The sequence below is a fragment of the Cervus elaphus genome, chromosome 30 (assembly GCF_910594005.1).
Source record: "Cervus elaphus chromosome 30, mCerEla1.1, whole genome shotgun sequence".
NCBI lineage: Eukaryota > Metazoa > Chordata > Mammalia > Artiodactyla > Cervidae > Cervus > Cervus elaphus.
In genome coordinates, this window is record NC_057844.1 from 24476101 (window position 1) to 24497710 (window position 21610).

The following is a 21610-nucleotide window of genomic DNA, read 5'->3' on the forward strand; positions in this document are numbered from 1 at the left end:
AAGAATCCCTCTGTTGTTTGCACACTTGTTTTCTGGAGAGATACTGTAGGAACCACCTTTGCCTCTAGCGAATTCAGTATTCATTAGGGGAGGAGAGGACCTAGAAATTTACAACAGAAGTCAAGGATGGGCTTAGGATAAACCCATGAGAAGAGCCGTAAACTAGAAAGAAACATTTAGGAATAAGAAAAATGATTTTAAAAAAAAGAAAGAAAAGAAAACAGTATGCACACCACCCCAGTGGGTGATGCTTAGCAATTTCCTCTTTACTCATGTAAATACTCAAAAAGAAAAAAATGCTCTCAACTCTTGTGAACTAAAAAATAAGTAAAAAATAAGACAGCCAAGAAGGAAATTCTCTTAATTTTGGGCTTTGGAGGCTGCGTGGGTCCAGCTTGCCGCCTACCCTTAACTCCCTTGGGGGAATATTTCTTGGGAAGAAAATGGTCCGCCTCCCCGCAGTCGTCAGAGCCCTGATTCCCAGAAGGTGTAACCACGCGTGGCTGGGACGGGGAGAAAGAGGGGCCACTCCTGTTGCACAAGCGCAAAGCCGGAGCAGCATCTGCTAAGATGCGGCTGGAGACCAGTGTCTGACCCCAGGGCTTTAGGGAAATGAAAAGGAATCCAGTGGAACCGAGGGTCTCAAGCTGAGGAATCGCTAGCTAGGATTCCGCGTGGACTTCACTGTATTTTACAGATTGGACTCTCCAGTCACAGGGTCGTGACCAAGCAAGCCTCCGGGAGTGACAAGCTGGGAATCACCGCGCCGCAGTGACCAACAAGTAAGTTATTGCCAACTTTGCCAATATATATGACATTTTCTGTAAACACTTTAATCTGATTTTCAGGTGTGAACACCACAGTGATGGCCAAAAGATAACTTTTATCCTGAAATCGTCAGTACGCTGATGGGACCACCACCACAACCACCACCACCACCACACACACACACACACACACACTCAATACATCCCACCTGGAGCAACGGGACCTCGCGCCCCTAGGCTGGTGCGCACTTGGGGGGATTTGTTTAAAATTTGGAAACTTACTGATTTCGTCGGAAAGAGCGAGCTGGATTGAGGGTGGGTGGAACGCCGCCTCGTCATTTATTCATTGCGACTGTCTCCATTGTGGACACTAGTAGCGAGTCGCAGACGCCTGCTCTTGCAGGGGAAGTCTGACACCTTGAGGACGCCAGAGGGGGTGCCAGGACCCCCGGGAGCCGGAGAGGGAGAAGCTTTGCGAGTTACCGGGTGAGGAGAGTGGGGGGCTACTTTTTCAAGTCGGGGGACTTGCCGCGCGGGGCTTGTTTACTTGGGTGGGAGCAGGGTGATCAGCGGCCGGGTTCTGACGCGAACCGAAGTCGGACAGCCTGGGAGGGAGCCCGCCCGGAGCCTGGAGGTGTGTCTGGCTCTCCTCCAGGGTCACCGGGTGGGGTACTGGCCACCGACTGGACTGGATGACCGCTGGCTTGTGGTGAGCTCGCCTGCCCAACGGGCTGACCCCAAACATCTGGCCCCGGGGCGGCGGAGGCTCTTCCCCGGGTCCTGCCCTCGCGCGGGTCCACCTCCACCGCGGCGCAGAGCGGCGCGTGGGACGCGCGTCTTTCCGAGTGGTCCCCTCCGAACCCGGGCTGCGCTGACCCGGAGTCAGGCCGCCGCCGGAGATGCAGGGAGGGGTGTCTTCCTCTTGGTTCGTCGGCTGACAGCTGTGGGAACGCTAACTTTACCGGGAGGGGTCCTTAAGGGCCGGGGGTGGGCGAGGTTCTCCTCCGCTGGCGCTCACCTCCCCCTCGCCCCAGGCCCTCCCCTCCCCCGCCTCGCGCGGCATCACTCTCAGAGCATCCTCACTCCGCCCAGTTCGGTGCCAGCTGCGTGGGCTCCAGCTTCGTGCGTTTTCCTTGGAATGCTCGGAAACTCGGCGAAGACTAAGGCGATCCCGTCGGAATTTGCCGGGCGTGCTGGCACCGGGCAAATCACTCGCGCCGCCGGCCTCGACTGCAACCCCCTTCAGCCAGCCAGAAGATCGCAACTTTGCAGGTAAAGAGGGTGTCGTCTCAGAGCTCCATCTGGCCGGAGCCGCACCTCCCCTGGTTTCTGGGATCTCGGTTAAGTTTCTCAAGCTGCCTGGGAAGCCGGCTCCCTTTTGGGAGGCGGACATCCCTGGGGGTTACTAGATCCAGAGGCTCGGGCTCTGCGAGGTTTCTCTTTAGGGCTGAGGACCGGATCTCTGAAGCTTTCTGTGGTTGACCTGGGCTGAACGAGAGTTTGGGGATGTTTCTCAGCATCTTACCGCACCAGGCTTTAAAGCAGAGGAGAGGGCAAAGAGTGAACCCCCGGTGTGACTTATATGGTAAACAAAGCAGCAGAAGCCACGCCGTGGAGCTGGGGAGGAAGGCTGCTTTTAGCCTTTTATGCATTTGGGGAAGGTGGGGGATCTTGGGGGGCCCTGGGCGCATATAAGGGAGCCCTAGACTCTGGTACCTAAACTGGGTTAATAAAGAAAGGACGGTGGTCAATATCCTGTCAATTAAACTCTGCGTCATTTTCATCCTCTATCAAAACACGGAAACACTTTGATCCGCGTCCCTGGACCCAGGCTAAGGGATTCCTAGTTCGCTTGGCTACTGAGATTCCAATTAAGTCAATGACCCTGTTTGTCACTTGGCTGAATCACTGAGATTCGCTGCACAACTTGTTGTTCTAGCTGAGAAGTCGGCTGCCTTTTGTGATGAGGTAACTAGAGAATCCTGGAAGGGGATGGAGGGCTGGGAGAGCCTGAGACAGGGAGCTCCGGGACGTGCCTGTATTCACTGCGCTGTGTTCACTATGGTGTATCCCTGTTCACGTGTTTTCTTAGGGGGGCCCTTCTCAGTTAATATCCATAACTGTAAGATGCAGCAAGTTGGCTTACTCTGAGTAAGCACCAAGCCAAAAGAGTGGGAGGAGGCAGAAACAAGGTTTACTCCTTTTATTAAAAGGAAATTTACAACAGACTTGTAAAATTGAAAAAAAAAATCAGTTCTCATATAATTTCTGGATTTCCTGTTACAGTCATTGCTGCACAAAACATATTACAAATTCTATAAGTGAAGAGGTTGGCGAGAGTTTGTTGTGTTTTTATTTTTTTAAGAAAAATTCTGAATTAGGGAGAGTAAGAACGTGTGGATACGTCAAAACATTGAAATTATGGGTATTGAAATCATTGGCTATTTAAACTTAGATGGTAATACCTACTTCTTTACCCACTTCTAGTCACTGGGACAGTAGACCAAGACCTCTCCTTTTAAGTATGGTAGGCAAAAAGTCAGTAAGATAAAGGGATAACTAGTAGTTTGAATATTAGAATCAAAATTCAGTTAGATAAGTGCTTGCTAAAGAAGCACTTTAAAGACCAAGAATTAATGTAAATCAGCACATCAATAGAGGTTCCATTGGCTTTGTCAAAGTATTTTATGCAAATATCTTGAATTAATGGAGGGTTAGTACAGGTAGAAAGAAAGCAAGCACTTTCCTCCTTCCTGAATGAGCCCACGGACCTGCAGAGGCTTTCAGTAGAGTTCTGATCAGAGCTCAGTTACTCTGTTAAGCTTGATGTTGTGAACTGAAGAGCCAATAGATTCATGCCAAGGAAGTTACATACGAAGAGAAATACTAATAGGTTAATGAAATTGATGCATAAGAGGTGCTTAATATTCACTGGGTGAATAAATATATAGTTAGGTAGGTAGACAGCTTAAATAAGGCATAGCAAGGCAAAATTGCAAATTTAGAGAATTTCTTCCATTTAGGTGAGAACTTGAAGGAACATGGGCATTCATCAAAGCTTAAACTAAGTGCAAGAGATGTAAGGCATGTCTCTTTAGTAAAACCTGTCAAATATATTAACTCTCTTTCTGAAAAGCTTAGTTCTTAAAAAATATGTTTCAGTTTACTTGCTTCATGGTCACTCTCACAGATACAAGAAGTGGAGTAAACTTCCATTACTTATAAGCTTAAAAGTTTTGTCATTTTACATTATTTACGTTTCTATGGCAGTTATTCCTGAAAAGTCAAGTTCAGATTACAAAGGAAAAACCATTAGAAAACTAAAGTTCTGTATGAATTCTATGGCCACTTGGGTTATTGAAGGTGTAAGAGATCAAATAACTTTCCACCCAAGTTTGTTGTTTAGTCACTAAGTCATGCCCAATTCTTTGCACACCCTGTGAACTGTAGCCCACCAGGCTCCTCTGTCCATGGGATTTCCCAGGCAAAAATACTGGAGTGGGTTGCCATTTCCTTCTTCACATAAGATAACCTCTATTAATTCATATTTTATATAAGTAGGAAACACCAGACATTGTTTTTATTCTTTCTGATTAAAAGAAATTTGCATATCTAATTCAATACACACATTTTAAACTTTTAAACTTAAAGCTTATAATAAATGTGATAAATTTCTATTGAAGTACAAAAATAACCATTATGAATGTGCCAATTAACCTCTCTGAATTGAAAATATTTTCATAAATATGTTGCAGAAAATATTGTCATGATTTTACACCTGCATGTTTAATTGCCAGGATAATTTATGACAATTCAGATCATTAACATATTTAGCAACTGAAAACATACATGATCTACCTTTTCTAATTAATTCATTTATTGAAACAAAAATAAAAATAGGTACATTTTTGTTCAGTAGTTAATATTGTGAATATCAGTGCTCAAAGAGAAAGGATTTTGTAAATAAAGATAGAGAAGAAATGATAAACACCAGCTAGGAAAGTAAAACTGTGGATTGAATATTTTCTTATGAAAAATGTGATTGTTTTATTTCTAAAAACAAACTAGGTGAAGGGAAGTATAAACTATTAAGTTTTTTTTGTTTTCAAAATCATGATTGCTGAACATTTCATGAGATCAGATTCTAATGTGCATCTTTTCTTTCCAAGTTGTATTGTCTGGGCCAAACTGAAACTAGTATGTTCACCTCTTTAATATCTATGGAAAACCCAAGAGAAGCATTTTGGTTCTTATTAAAAATGATGTTGAAGAGACAGCTCAAAACAAAAACCTTGTCTTTTCACCTAATTTATGCTTCATCACTCCCCACAACACGCTTTCATACCAAATAAACATTACAACTGATTAGTTCAACCCAACTTAAACTGAACATTTACTTCTATCTAGTTGTGATGAGAAGCTGTTTTGGAACTATTAATATCTTTCCTCCCCCTATGTTTCCTAGTTCTAATCCTCCAAGTTGCATTAAGACCTTAATATTTTAAGAGATTTGAGAATGTTTTGATCCGGAATGTAATATCATGGCTCTATTTAATCAGTGCAAATATAGACCTGCTGTCTGAGAACATTGATACTACCAAAATAACGCCTATGATGAAAAAATACAAAAAAAGAAAAAGAAAGAAAAAATACTTTCAGGAGAAGAAGCTCTTCATTTGTGAAAGTGAAAATTAAAAGACACATACATTGAAAATATATCAGTTTGAAACTACATGGTTCCATGAACTATTCAGTACGTGGAGTGAAATACTTAAGTCTCAATGATTCTTCTGAAAGTTGTTTCAGTTAAACAGGTTGTGAAAGAGAGATGATAGTTTCAGAGTTGATCTTTTCTTGTCACTAAACTGTAGGTGATAGCCCATTAATATTAGTGTAGATTAGTCAATGCTTTGAAAAAACGTTTCCGTTGAAACACGGCTGTGTCATTGAGTAATGGCTTCTTGAGAAGCAACAGATGACACATGGGCCCAATTTTACACATAAAATTCAAAATGTTAAGTATAATATTAAGGCCTAAAAATAGGCCTCAATAGCTTTATCTAGCACACTCCATTCTTTTTGAGAAATGGCAAGTGAAATGTAATGAATCAGATACACATTCATTATACTCTGACTGTACTGTGCTATGGTCTAAAAATGTTGAAAAGTTACCATAAGTCATTTCCTTGAACAAATATTATCAATAGTAAAATTTACTTAAGATAGGAAGATAAGAATTATTACCAAAAAAATAAAGTGGGAAAAAGAGAGTAAGTGAATATTTATGAGTACTTGAGATATGCCAGGAACTATGCTAGAAACTTAAATTTTTTTATCTTCACACCTACCCTAACACTAAGGTATTATTATTAACTTTTAAAGAATCTGATAAGTCTAAATTACTACCAAAAAAAAAAAAAATCACAGAGTTTCTTTGTGGTAGAGTCAGAATTTGAATCCATGTCTACTTGATTTTAAAGCCAATATTCCTTTTACTTGATTCTTATAGTTTCAAAAATAAAATTAGTAATCTTTTAACAAGAGCCATGAGTTCATAGGATTCGTATAGCCATTTATTTATTTAGCTTTTCAAATGTTGTAACACTGGGACATAAATGACTCCATTATAACTCTAGAATTTGAAACAACACTATGTTAACTAAGGCTTTATCCGTTTTGAAGCAGAGTAGGAGATGAGATACCCAGCTCAAGCCAATTGTTCTCAAACTGTTTCCTTTCTTACTCTTGAATCTAAATGTAATGTGTGTGGAAAGTAAAAAAAAAAGCTTATTTTCATGGATAAAATTCTAGATAATAGACTTTTAAATAGTTATGAGATTATAATTTCTAAATAAAAAATTGTCATTCAAACCTTGAAAACATCTGTAGGCTGTTGATAAGATGTCTTTGTTTGGACAAAACACAGTCATGTTAAGACAGGTTTATGTTACATCTTATCAGTGTTATATGAAATTTCTAAAGAAGTGTTTTTGTCTTAATTTTAATTGCTTAATTATTTTGCACGTCCCTTGGTATTTAATGAAGGGAGCACTCTTTCATGCATCCCAAAAGACATGGTTCAGCTGGTGGCACATTTTAACACATTTGCCATTTAAAAAAAAACACACACACCTCCATTTAAAACCAATGTGCTTAAATCCAAAAATCCGTTGACATTGAAGTTGAGGAAATAAATTTTTTGAATATATGTCATATATGACAAAAATTAGCACTGAAGTGATACCTATTCAGTAGATATTATTTGAATATTAGTAAATGGATAATTGAATAAATAGATGAGTGACACACGAATTAGATCTTCATCTTTGCATTTTCTGGCATAGCTCCCTCTCTACAGAATAACTTCTCTCTTACTGCCTCCTGTCAAAATGTTCTCCAGGCACTAAACCTAGCTCAATATCACTGTCTCCTTGAAAGCTTCCTTCATGTCTCCAGGTGTCTCAAGTATAAATACAAGCAAAACCCTTGTTATAGTCTACCTTACAGATGGATAGAGGTCTGTCTCCTAAACTAGACAGTAAACTCCTTTAAGAAACCCAGAGGATACTCAAAAACATGTGAGTTTTAAAGTGACTTGAAAAGTGAAAAGAAAGTGAAGTCGCTCAGTCGTGTCCAACTCTTTGCGACCCCATGGACTATAGCCTACCAGGCTCCTCTGTCCATGGGATTCTCCAGGCAAGAATACTGGAGTGGGTTACCATTTCCTTCTCCAGGGGATCTTCCCGACCCAGGGATCGAACCCGAGTCTCCCGCATTGGAGGCAGATGCTTTAACCTCTGAGCCACCAGGGACTTAGACTGTCATAAATATTACGCTTTTGCAATTAAGCATACTTATTCCATTGCTAAATCATGAGCTTATTTATTTATCTAATGAAACCATTATAATAATAATTTGCACTTGGATGATATTGTGAGTACTGTATTACTTCCTATGTTATAAACATTAACCCACTGATATTCAATGGACATAACTTCCAGTCAACTGGTAACTCTATAATGCTCATTTTCAAAGAATTTATATATAGTCAGTTATTAATGTGCTTTAGTTTAAGTGGTGCTGTGCTGAAATTCTTAGGAGGGAGTTTTTGTTCTTTTACACCGTAAGTGTGATTAGAGTCAAAAGAATACTTCTCAGGAATACTTACTGAACTCAAGGCAGTCAGACTTATTTGGTGTGATTACAGTTGTTAAATTAAGCTAAGAATTCATGTCAAAGCCTTCTCAGCCTATGATGTCCTGTTGTGGGTGACATGAGCTTTTATTTTTTGGAGGGCAGTTAGTAGTTTTTTATTCTTTTTATTCTGCCTGGTAAACTTGTTACAAATGAAAGTTTATAAACAGTGTTCATACGTGTAAATCTATGGCTGATTCATATCAATGTATGAATGTATGGCAAAACCCAAAAAAAAAAAAAAAGAAATGATACCAAATCATAAAACAAATTGCATGGAAAATTAAAAAGATAGCAAATCAAAGAGAACAACTTAAAAAACCCTCTAACTCAAAGTTTGTTAGAACTTATTAATAGATTCTGGCTTCAAAAGGACAGGTGGCTATTTATACTTAAAAATATTTCATTGATTTGACAGAAGTTAGCAAGAGGAATATGAAAAAAAAAATGCAATTTTCTCCCTAAAAGACTTCTTCCTCAATTTACATTAAACATTTGCAATACACACACACACACAAAAATAAAATAAAAAAATAAAAAAATAAACAGTGTTCAGGTATGCTTTGTTGTTGTTTAGTTGCCAACTTGTGTCTGATTGTTTGTGACCCCATGGACTGTAGCCCACCAGGCTCCTCTGTCCATGGGATTTCCCCGGCAAGAATACTGGAGTGGGGTGCCGTTGCCTTCTCCAGGGGATCTTCCCAACCCAGAGATGGAACCTGCCTCTCCTGCTTGGCAGGCGGATTCTTTACCACTGAGGCTCCTGGGAAGGTCTCAGGTACCCTGCTACTGATGCTGCTAAGTCACTTCAGTCGTGTCCGACTCTGTGTGACCCCATAGACGGCAGCCCACCAGGCTCGCCCGTCCCTGGGATTCTCCAGGCAAGAACACTGGAGTGGGTTGCCATTTCCTTCTCCAATGCATCCAAGTGAAAAATGAAAGTGAATTCGCTCAGTCGCGTCCGACTCTTAGCGACCCCATGTGCAGCCCACCAGGCTCCTCTGTCCATGGGATTTCCCCGGCAAGGATACTGGAGTGGGGTGCCATTGCCTTCTCAGGTACCCTACTACATTTTAAAAATATTTTACCTCTCAATGATGGTGAAGAAGCTACACAATTGTGTTAGCTAATACCCTGTGCATACTGGGATCATAGTTCATAGCTCAATGCATCATAATTTTTATTTTCACAGAATTAAGATACTTAGTGTTCAACATAGGCTTTTTGAATGGGTGAATGGAATGAATGAATGCATGGATGATTTTTGTCAGCTACTATGCTCAACCTCTGTATTTTAATATGCTGTTCTTTCAAGGAACTGGTCACACACCAGTATGAATCACTCAAAAAATGATGGATGAAAGGACAGGAGTGATGCATAATGTACATTGAGTGAAGGGTGGAGAGTCCATCATGTTTTATATATAACCATCCTGACTGTTTGTGAAACATGGGTATCATTTTATATAAAAATCTCTTTCATGATAGGTACAGTAGGGCTGTATACCCCGAAGATCACACTGAAGACTATACTTTAAGTAAATTCTCTTCTGTGGTGGTTGTAGTTTGATAAGCAATTTTTGGATTCATTTAATTGTATAGTGATACACACACACACACACATATATCCATATATATATAAATGCATCATAGATAAGTAAGTATTCCTGAGAAATATTCTTTCAATTCTAATCACACTTATGGTATAAAAGAACAAAAACTCATTACTTATATGGCATTTAAACATATCCCAACACTTAAAACCTACCTTTGAATTCATTAATTAAACATAAATTTTATATATATATATATATCTCCATCTGTATGTACTGTATTATGTATATATAAGTAAGTAAACCTATACATATAGCTATGTATAATGCCATATAAGTAGTACAGAATGAGAAAGAGTTGGAGACTGCTTCTGGGGACAGGTTCTTAAGATGATGCTTGCAGAGTAATTACCAGAGATAGTGAGATTAAAATTGCTAGCAAAGAAGGTAGAGTAGCCCATAAAAGACAATAGGAGTTATTTGCCAGTGTGCTAGAGTCCCTATGGAATGGTTAGACATGTACCGAATGAATTGGAAGGTCATCTAATTAAAAAGTTCTTTTTTAATGATATACTCTCATATCTTACCAAATACTTTTTTTTGAATAGCAGATACATATTATATACATACACACACACATATATATATACCCCCATGGAATGTTTGATGAAGGACTTATTTAATGCATGACAGTCATCCCCACTAGAGGCTAAGAATAAAGAGGTACATCTCACCTTTTTTGTTTAAAATTCCAAAAAAAGATTCTTCTAAGCCTCTTAGTAACATGTTCTAGTGTCCCCTGTTATCTTGTAGACAATTTGCTGTTTTATTGTCACCTGATCTCTTCTCATGGAAATGGAAAACTCATTAAGAAAATAACACAAGTCAAACTAAGATAAATATAGTCTACAACTGGAATTAAAAACAATGACATCGGGTCACGTTGGAAGAAATCCAATTCCGTCTTCTCTTCCTTGTCTCAAATATATTGTTTCTTATAAAAATAGGGCTTAGAGTTTCCAACTATAAATTTATGTTCAAATTACATAGCATTATTGACACTGTTAAAGATGGTGCTTTCCTTTTATATGTAGATATTACTGAGTTAGCCATTCAAAGGAGATAAATTGTTTTCCAATGGATTGATGGATTGATGGTGATATACCCACGTGGTGCCCAATCCCCCTTTGAACCAATGAAGCAAACCTAAGAGAAGACCATTTTAAAGTTAGGAGTGTCTTAACTTGGATCCTCACACCCCTGTCCCATTACCTTGGGACATAAAACACTTTGGCTCAAGAAAGTCTTGTATGGACCCATTTTAGAATCATCTAGGAATTCTCAATATGCACTGTTAGTGTTTTCTAGGAAGCTCTTATGTCTACAGCTGAGGATGTATTGAAGACCTCGAAATAGACCATCTACCTCATGACCTTAAATTTTGGGAACAAAAAAGGGACTGCAGTCGTAGCTACATTCTTCTTCGTGGAATAATTTTTTGGGAACTTTGTTCCTAGGGCTATCCACTCTTTACCAGGATTTTTTATTTTCTGAGAATCATCATGTGAAATAATCAGAGTGCCTATCTCTAAGCCTCTGAGAGCCTCTACAATTAAAGAGAAAGAAATATTTTTAAAGAACACTCAAATATTAGGGTTATTATTGCTCCATAGGATATTAAATAGCTTTGTATCTAAAAAAAAGATATGTCTCTCTGTATGTGCTGTATAAAAGAAAATGTTGGCAGAGGCAAAAGACTTACTTGCTTATCTGGTTCATTTTAACCTCACAGCTTAACATTCTGATTTGTAATGTGCAAGCTACTTAGAGAACTGAACCGCGTATTTTCATTTAGCACTCCAGCATGTTTTTGGAACAAAGTGAACCAGCAAATGCTTTTGCCCTTTCATGAATAAAAGAAGCCTTAATGAAAAAACATTTCATTATAATAGTACTTATGATAAAGAATTTTCCCCAACATATAAAATATCTACAATTTTAACCTGAAGAACAAAAACTGCTTTTTGTTTGTTGTACTGAACAGGGAACCACTAAAACCAGAACTTTCTAATCTTCCTAAATATTTTCTTACTAGTTATTACATTGCTACAATTGAAATGTTGGGAACAAATATATATTAAAAATCACCTCTTTTTTAGATTAATAGTTAATGGTTTTTGTAAGCACAAAATGCATAAGATCTGTTTTATAATGCAATATTTTAGCCTCTGATTTTTTTCTTAACATAGATGTCTACAAAATAAAAATAGAGACAAGAGACAACCTGATTGAGAAGAAATCAACATATTGTGTGTTTGAAATGATCCATTGTTGAATAGCCTAGATATATTTGAACCATATAACCCTGATTCATTTCAGTTTACTTTATTTGAAAGCTGAGATACTCTCTAATAAGAGTCAAGATCTTCAAAAATATACAAGGATTGTGTGTCAAATATTGAATATGATTAAAGGTAATCTCTACTCATAGAATATATTGCTATTCAGTAGCTTTTAGGAGTGTTTCATAGTCTGACAAAACTTATTTTGATTTTAATCATAATGAAGTGGTATACAGGTATAATAAAGACAGTGACTGCTCAAAGGGTTTCATATACCCATTGGTTCGTCTCCAATGCAATATTGCATATCTAGTGTTTGCACTCCATCCATCATTATACCTAGAGATGAACATCTTCAATTGCCCAGTTGGTCCTGTGTGTAGGGCTGCTCCCACATAGATTGGAGGTTGATGACAGAGGAATGGCCATATAGGAACCCACATTCCCTGCTGGCTCTATCAGATCAGGGTATTTCCATAGGTAGATTGCAACTATAATGAACATTTATTTCTCTGGACAATTATAAAAGTGTGGTAAGGTTCTGTATTCATGGTGAAATTTAATTGCAACCTCTAATGAATTATGGCATCTGATAAAATACTCTATAGTTTCTTTTCTGTAAGTTAGAGATGCAAGTTTCTTTCTAATATATTTAAGAAAATTTCATATCAAGTAGGGCTTAAGCAAAGGATTTTAAGAAAGGGGATTTCATATTGTTACATTCTTTCTTGATATACAAGAAGGGGCACAATTAAACTATTGGGCTTAAGAAAAACGGTCAGTTGTACTCTGCTCCATTATGATGGGAAAATCATTATGTGGTTGAAACTGGGATTTCTGCTCATTTTTGTACTTTACACTGAAATGAATGCTAACCATAATTATAAGGATAAATGCTATGTGAATTCACTATAAAAATCTGTGTGAATATTTTAGGTGTCTTATCTGAAATAATAAATACTTAAGATATACTGCTGATTTATTAATTATCACTACTCATTAATTTTAAAAAGAATTTGACATTTTAATTTTAATGCATGCAGCAAATACTTTCAGTTTATTTTCCTAAAATTCATAGCAGCACTTTGAAAGTGTTTGCCAATTATTTGACATATATTGTGAGACCAACCAATACAAAATATTTATCTGACTATTGATGAGCTATTGTTGTCTTTTTTATTTCTTATCACAGAAAATGGTGGAAATAAACTTGAAGGACAGTATATTGATCTTTTAAAAAATAAAATTTTATACGTAGAGACACATGCGTTTGGTAGAAGAATGGGCTGAGTTGGATAGATTTAATTTTTTAATTTTTTTAAGTACAATTATAAATCTGTTTTATTTTTATTTTGGTTTTCTTTTATATTAGTATAATTGCAGATGCTACACCTGCTGTCCTTAGATGCCCTCTGCCATCCATCTGTAGGCAACCAAGAGTTCTCTTCAGCATGTCTAGTGTCAGTGGGCCAAAACTTTTCTCAGTTTTTGTTTGATTGAAAATGTTTTTATTTGATCTCACTTTTAAGGCTATTTCTATTGTTTGGAGTATTCTAGACTAGAAATTTTTTCCTTCCAGTACTTTATGCTCCTCAGTTGACTTTTAGCTTCCATCATTTCTGCTGAAATGTCAACCATCAGTCTGATTATGGCTCCTTTGAGGGCAATATATTCTTTATTTTTGGTTGCTTTTATGCTTTCTTTTAGTCCTTTGTTTTCATTAGTTTTACGATTATGTACCAAACTGAGCTTTTTAGATTTCTGTTGCTTGGTATTTGAAACACTTTTTAAATATGACTTGATATCTTTCATCAGTTTTGGAAAATTCTTGTTCATTAACCTTCAGAGGTAGTTTTGCACTTACATTTTCCCCTTTAATGCCTCCAATTATTCATATTTTTTTCCTTTTACTCTGTGCCATATTTCTAGTATTCTTTTATTAATTATTCTTTTAATGTATTTCCATGCATATCTGCTTTCTCCACTATTATCTGGATATTTTTAATGGTTTTATCTATCCTCTGGCAGGCAGTTAAGATGGGAATAAACATCTTAAACCAATCAGAACCTAAGCAGATAAGAGGTTAATTTCAACCTTTGCAAGCGTATGAACCCCTGGTTGACCCCCAGGGTATGTTATAGGACCCCAGGGTCTGAGCACCTTGACTGTGTAGTAAGACCACTCCTCCTTTAAGCTTCCAGGATAATGAATTTTATCTCTGCAGTTTTGCAAGATTGATGAATACTCTGCCCTAAATTTCAGCAGCTTTCTTAATTATTTTCCTGCAAAGCTTAAGATTTTAACAAATGCTTTGAGAAAAGAGCTGCTGAGTATAAGACATACTTCCATCTGTCTCCCTTCTTACCAGGACATGAGACCCTTGTATTTGCCTTGGCAAATTCATTGAGAGGAAATGTGGTTGGTAGAAGGTCAAGTCATTTCTCGGTGGTTTCTCTCCAACTAAGATACTGATTCTTCAAGTACTCGTTAGCTTTGCAACTCTATTTTAAGTTGATTTTTTAAAAATTTATTTCATATTGGAGTATAGTTGATTTATAATGTTGTCTTAATTTCAGGTATACAGCAAAGTGATTCAGCTCTACACATACAAATATCTGTTCTTTTTCAGATTCTTTTCCCATAAGTTATTACAGAGTATTGAGTAGAGTTCCCTGTGCTATACAGTAGGTCCTTGTTGGCTATTTTATATATAGCAGTGTATATATGTTGATCTGAACCTCCTAATTTATCCCTGTCCCTACCTCTCCCCTTTGGTAACCATGTTTGTTTTCTAAGTCTATGAGTCTGTTTCTGTTTGGTAAATAAGTTCCCTTGTATCATTTTTTTAGATCCCACTTATAGGTGATATCATATGCTATTTGTCTTTGTCTGACTTCACTTCACTTAGTATGATAACTGCAGCTCTCTTTAGATAGAGATTTATTTGCTTGTTTGTTTATATTTACCCAGCTTTTCTAAATGTTATCAAAAGAAATATTAGGCTACTAACTGCCATCCTATCATAGTTAGAAACACAAGTACTTCTTTTATATTTTGAATTTAGTGACAAAAAATTTAGTCAAAGTGTTTAAAAGAAAGAAATTATACATATATGGTATAGTACAGATACATAATTATACCCACAGAGAAATGTAGCAACTGCAACGTAGTTTCAGAATTTTTAATCTGATTTTTTTATTAGCTCAGAAATAACATTATTCTTACAAAATTACCAAGTCTTTGACTTTAGAACAATCATTTTAAACAACCAATCTAAAGCTATTTTGTATAAAATAATGAATTCTAAGTAAAACCTTCTTAATGTGACTCAAATCAATTGTAATCAAGTTTCAACTAATAGCTCTTTCTTACTGAATCACAAACATTATTAACTGAACAAAAAGTAGAGCAATATAATGCAGTAGCAATTTGACCTCTTTGTCACTGAGGTGAGATTTTTTACAGGCCTGTGGTTTTCTGAGTAATCTCCATTTCTCCCATTCAAAGTCCATTACGTAAAGATGGGAAAGTGTCAGTGCTCACTGCTGTTTGTGTTACAGTTATAACTGTTATGGCTAAAATTGCCTAAAGCCTGACAAATTTCCTAAAAGGCGTCCTGTGGATGTACCCAACACTATAGTACATCTTTTCCTTTAACTTGCGGCATCAGCCAAACCTGCCTATGAGATATTGCCTCTGAATTCTTCATCAGTATCACTTCAGCATTTGATTACCGTATCTGCTAGTCGAGTTCATATGATCCAAATCAGTCTTTGTTTACCCAAAGATGTGCATTGTCTTTTTTGAAAAAATATATATTGTGGTTTTCTTTTGTACAAAATGGATTCAGGAGTAGATGGGGAGGATGCTCTCTTCCCAGTGTAGACAGTCCAGATCCATCACTGGACCCAGCACAGCATGGCCTCAGCTCCACCCTGATGAGTGAATTAGGTTGTCAGCACTGAACCTCCTGGGGCTGGAGAATTTTGCGTTTTACCCACAGCCCCTTACAGGTTAATAATTGGCTTTAAGCATAATGAAGCCTAAGTGGAAAGGGTCTGGATAAAAGATCAGTTAAGTTTGCCCAGAAGAGATTGAGGAGTTCAATTAAATTTTATGCTCAGTGCTGGTTGGTCCTGACCCAGGAATGAGATGCATGTTTGTCTTTTGAGATGACAGTCCTAACCTGTCCCTCAGTCCACAGTCTGCTGCCGTGGTTGTGACCATGGTCCTGAAGACTACATCTATATCCATGGAAAACAGTTCATTGCATGGTAAACAACGCGTGTACCATCTCTGAGCTTCAGGTGTGACAGTGAAAGTGTTAGTCACTCAGTCGTATCCAATGCTTTGCAACCCTGTTGACTATAGCCCTCCAAGCTTCTCTGGCCATGGAATTCTCCAAGCAAGAATACTGGAGTGGGTAGCCGTTCCCTTTTCCTGGGGATCTTCCTGATCCAAGGGTTGAACCCTGGGGTCTCCTGCATTGCAAGCAGATGCTTTACCATCTGAGCCACCAAGGAAGCCTTCGGGAGCACCTATGATAAAGTCAGACTTTCCTTCCAGTGGAACATCATGGCCACCAAGCCCAGGATTCATCCTAGTTGTGGGTATCAATAGCTTGTCCCTTTATATTACTTAGTAGTGTTCCTTGACGTGGGTGATCAGCTTTCATTAACAGTTGGGAGAACACCATGGACACGCTGGAGGGCAGCTGAGCTCACTTGCCCACAAGGCTGCCTTTCTATCCAAGACCTAAGCCTCTGATGCTACACACCAGTCTTCTCACTGGGAAGCCCGTAGAGTTCGTCTAACTGTGAGAATCGAGGCCCATGCAATGGGGCTATGGTGGAACTTCAGTCCCTCTTCTGATATATCTGGAGGGAGGTAACTAGGCTCTTTCCCTGTGATTGTGGGGTGCCATCTGGAGCACTTTGGGGTTATAACCTTTACCCAAGACAGTCCTTGAGGAAAGAGCATATATTCAGGGTCTTTCAAACCTGACCTAGAAGGCCATTTCATTTCTTCTTCAAAGACCTAAAAAAACAAATAATTTAGTCCTTAATTTTTTGTGACCTCAGTACAACTTAGTTTCGTTTCCACACACCATTTGGATTTGCCAGAAAGCCATCATGCCACTTTTCTCTTATTAGTACTAATGACCAAGAGTGTCTTATCATGGCCCCGAAGGCTTTCTTGGATGACTTCAGTAAACATTCAGTTGTCTCCTAACTGGATTTGCATTTACCTAGATAATGGGATGTGAGTGGGGTGTAAAATTGGAGGGATCTATCAGGTGGCATAGTGGTAAGGAATCTGCCTGTGAATGCAGAAGATGAAAGAGACTCAGGTTCCATCCCTGGGTCAGGAAGTGCCCCTGGAGGAGTAAATGGCAACCCATTCCAGTATTCTTGCCTGGAAAATTCCATGGACAGAGGTGTCTCAGGGGCTACAGTCCATGGGGTCACAAAGAGTCAGACACAGCTGAGCATGCACACATGCTCTATCTACTTCTGGTCTTCTCATTGGAGACCTCAAGTCCCATCCATTGCTGTATGTCTTGACATGCCCGTTAGTAGACCATGTGCTCTGACAGACAGGAATGGTGTGGACTAAGGAAGAACTCAGGAGCCTGAATATCTTTCCCCTCCATATAATCCTGTGTCCCCTGCCCTCCCTGTCTGATGTCTCTGTCTGCCCTGATGCTCCACAGATGCTGTCCTGCTTGCAGTTTTTCTACTGAAGTTTTTAGATGATTAAAAAATTTATACTGTACATTTTTTTTACAAACATCAATTTTGAGACACAATTCTGTAACTGCAAAATTGAAAAACTTTCAAGACTGAAATCCTCTTTGAGCCATTAAGTCACTCAGACTTTAACCATATTGGGTTCTGTTTTCTTGAGTGTTTTGTGAAAAGTCACACATCTAATGCAATTTTTCTTGAAATCTTCTAGTCTTTTGCTTTGTGGTATTGCATTGGAGGTTAAAGTCACACATAGTTCCCCAAATACACAATTATCATACTAAATAACTAGCTGCCTTTTAATAAATTTTGGAACCAGTTAAGAGTATGGGAAATAGATGGGGAAACAGTGGAAACAGTGTCAGACTTTATTTTTTTGGGCTCCAAAATCCTTGCAGATCTTGATTGCAGCCATGAAATTAAAAGACGCTTACTCCTTGGAAGAAAAGTTATGTTCAATCTAGATAGCATATTAAAAAGCAGAGACATTACTTTGCCAACAAAGGTCCATCTAGTCAAGGCTATGGTTTTTCCAGTGGTCATGTATGGATGTGAGAGTTGGACTGTGAAGAAAGCTGAGCACTGAAGAATTGATGCTTTTGAACTGTGATGTTGGAGGAGACTCTTGAGAGTCCCTTGGACTGCAAGGAGATCCAACCAGTCCATCCTAAAGATCAGTCCTGGATGTTCATTGGAAGGACTGACGCTGAAGCTGAAACTCTAATACTTTGGCCACCTCATGCGAAGAGTTGACTCATTGGGAAAGACCCTGATGCTGGGAGGGACTGGGGGCAGGAGGAGAAGGGGACGACAGAGGATGAGCTGGCTGGATGTCATCACCAACTCAATGGACATGAGTTTGGGTAAATTCTGGGAGTTGATGATGGACAGGGAGGCCTGGCATGCTGTGATTCATGGGGTCACAAAGATCAGACACCATAGAGCAACTGAACTGAACTGAACTGAATAGTATGGGAAGTTTATGGTGCTCTGATAGTGGCTAGAATGAAATTTTCCAATTCTTTTATTCTGAAAATAGCAATAAAGGTGACATGAGTTCACATTTAATGAGTAATTATATGGCAGGCCCTAGGCTGTTTGGTTTGCCTGCATTATCTTGTTAGCCTTGGGACAACCATCATCACCCCCATTTTACAGATAAGGAAAATAAAGGCTTAGGTTGATTAAATAGCTTTCCCAAGTCACACAGTTATTATGTGGTAGTGCCCTGAATTAAACCCAAACCTGACAAATTCCACAACTAAGTTTTTTAACAATTACGCTATAAGATAATGCAAGCTTGGAATCTGAAACATTTTCTCAGTGTACCCACATGAATTACTGAGCAGTGGCTAGTTTTCCTATTTATTAGTCCTAGCATATATGACATCATGTTTCCAAGCCTTTTCACATTTTATTTGTTGTTGTTGTTTAGTCACTAAGTCATGTCAGACTCTTTTGCAATCCTGTGGACTGTAGCCTGCTAGGCTCCTCTGTCCATTGGATTTTCCAGGCAAGAACACTGGAGTGGGTTGCCGTTTTCTTCTCCATGGGTTCTCCCCAACCCAGGGGTAGAACCTGTGCCTCCTGTTTTGGCAGGCAGATTCTTTACCACTGAGCCACTTGCTAAAGTGTTAAATTTTTAGGGACTTGAGTTTAAATCCAATTGTACAGTGTCTGTGAAAACACTGTCCTTATTCCTTCCTTTTTAGTTCTTATCTGTATTTATCAATGTCAATTTCAGGAAAACTCACCCAATCTTTATCTTTCTTTCCCTTTTCAAGTCTATTTTAAACAAGACTGTTCCAAGGTCTGCCTCTTGATTTATATTTTGTGTGAGTCTGTGTGGTTTTTGATAGAAACCATCTCTAACCATGAGCAATCATCCCTTTGTTTTCCATCGCTGTGTTTTTGTCATTTTGAGAATGTAAGAGAACTGAAATGATAGAGTATTTGATCTTTGGAGATTGGCTTCTTTCACTCAGTATCAATGCTGCTGAGATTGATCCACAGTATTTTGTGTTTCAATAGTTTGTTCCTTATTTATTGATGAGTAGTATCCCATAGTGTGGATGAACCACATGCTGCTTAACGTCTGGGTTACTTTCAGATTGTTACCATCACCACCAACACCACTATAAACATTTGTGTACCAATTTTTGTGTGAACATAAGTCTTCATTTATCTGGGATACATGCCCAGAGTGTAATTGTTGAGTCATATGCTAGTTGCACATTTATTTATTTTTAGTTTTTAAGAAACTGCTACAACTACCTTTCCTCGTGACTGTAGCGCTTTATAGCCTTAGCAAAAATACATGAATGATCAGGTTTTCTACATCCTTATCATAAAAGGACATTGGAACATAGAATAAGGTAACATCTGTACCTTCACACCATTATTATTTTTTATTCTAAAATTCAGCCATTCTTCTAGTAGTGATATCTCATTGTGGCATTCATTTGCGTTTCTCCAGTGGCTAATGATGTCAGGCATCATTTTATGTGCTTATTTGCATCTGTATATCATCTTCCAGTGACTGTCTCCTTAGGTATTTGGCACATTATCTAATATGCTTTTGTTCTTGTTTACAACATTGAGATTTGAGCGTACTTTAAGTATCTATATACTAATCATTTATCTAATGTGGTTTGCAAGTATTTTTTTTCACATCTATGGCTGGTCATTTCATCTTCTTAAACAAATCACTTGCAGGGTAAAAGTTTTAATTTTGATGAAATTTTGATGAAATATCATTTTTTTTCTCTTATAGCACCTTTTTAAAAAGGAAAAAGATAAAGCATAGAGAAAACAAGCGATTTACTCAAATCCTCACAGCAAAGGAAGTCAGCTTATTAACTTCTTTTGCTTCTAGTTATAGCTTCACAAGGCTAATGGGCTACAGTCCATGGGGTCGCAAAGAGTCAGACACAACTGAGTGGCTAACACATACATACATACATACAGTCATGCTGTTTCCATCTGTCTGGGCCATTCTTATTTCTGTTGACATATAGGTACACCATAAATTTCTTCTTGTGTATTTTTGATTAAATGCATGAATGCATATCAATGCTTATCATTAACTGTTCTTATATACAGTTAATCACAATTTGAACTATTTTTCATTTTATTTTTCATCATTCCAAATAGTGAAGGACAAGGAAACCAGGCGTGCTGCAGTCCGTGCGTCACAAAGAGTTGGACACGACTGAGCGACTGAGCAACAAAAAGACTTACAATGTGTCATCTCTGCTGCTAAGTCACTTCAGTCATGTCTGACTCTGTGCGACCCCATAGATGGCAGCCCACCAGGCTCCCACGTCCCTGGGATTCTCCAGGCAAGAGTACTAGAGTGGGGTGCCATTGCCTTCTCCGGTGTCATCTCTAGCCACTGATAAAACATTTATTGCCTTTGTGGTGATTACAGTTAGGTGGGTCTGTCTTGAATTCCAGATTCAAGATGAGTTAATTACGTGAGAAGTAAAAAAAAAAAAAAAAAAAAAAAATTCCATTAAGAATGACTGGATTTGTGGAGGAGAAGATAGATCCCCAAGCCACTACTCACCCTGTAATGATATATGTATTCATATAGCTATTATAGTGCAAATGAATCTTAATGGTTTTTCAACTGTAGAATCAAACTTTAGCCAAAAGATGGAGGGCCAACTTTAGTGACAGTGACAGAACCTTTAGTGACAGAACCTACTGGAAATGTTATAAAGTTGAAAATGTATAAGTAAATTTATAGCTCACGGAAGTCAGGAGGTGAAATTTAAAATGAGGACAGAACATGAAATATAAATTTATGAATATTATTGTTTATGAATGGTATTTAAGCTTATGAATATTATTAAATATATATTCATAAATGTTTAAATATACATTTATATTATTCTAAAATATAAAATAGTTTGAACCATATGAAACTGCCTATATCTGATGGTTTTTTTATACACAATGACTATTTCATATGATTCAACCTGGTGCTAGTGGTGAAGAACCC

The 21610-nt window shown here is 38.2% G+C and overlaps 1 protein-coding gene across 3 annotated transcripts in view; it reads left to right on the forward strand.

Annotated features, from left to right (window-relative positions):
* The first annotated feature begins 529 nt into the window (after positions 1-529).
* Positions 530-21610, forward strand: part of TRPC4 (transient receptor potential cation channel subfamily C member 4) — a 200032-nt gene continuing 178951 nt past the window's right edge. Inside the window, exon 1 of one of the 3 annotated variants that reach the window (XM_043892339.1) lies at positions 530-782. The gene's annotated coding sequence lies outside the window, so the exon portion shown is untranslated. Of the gene's footprint in view, positions 783-1055; positions 1254-1832; positions 2040-21610 lie in introns of those variants that run through there. The other 2 variants (XM_043892341.1, XM_043892338.1) reach the window with 2 other exon arrangements.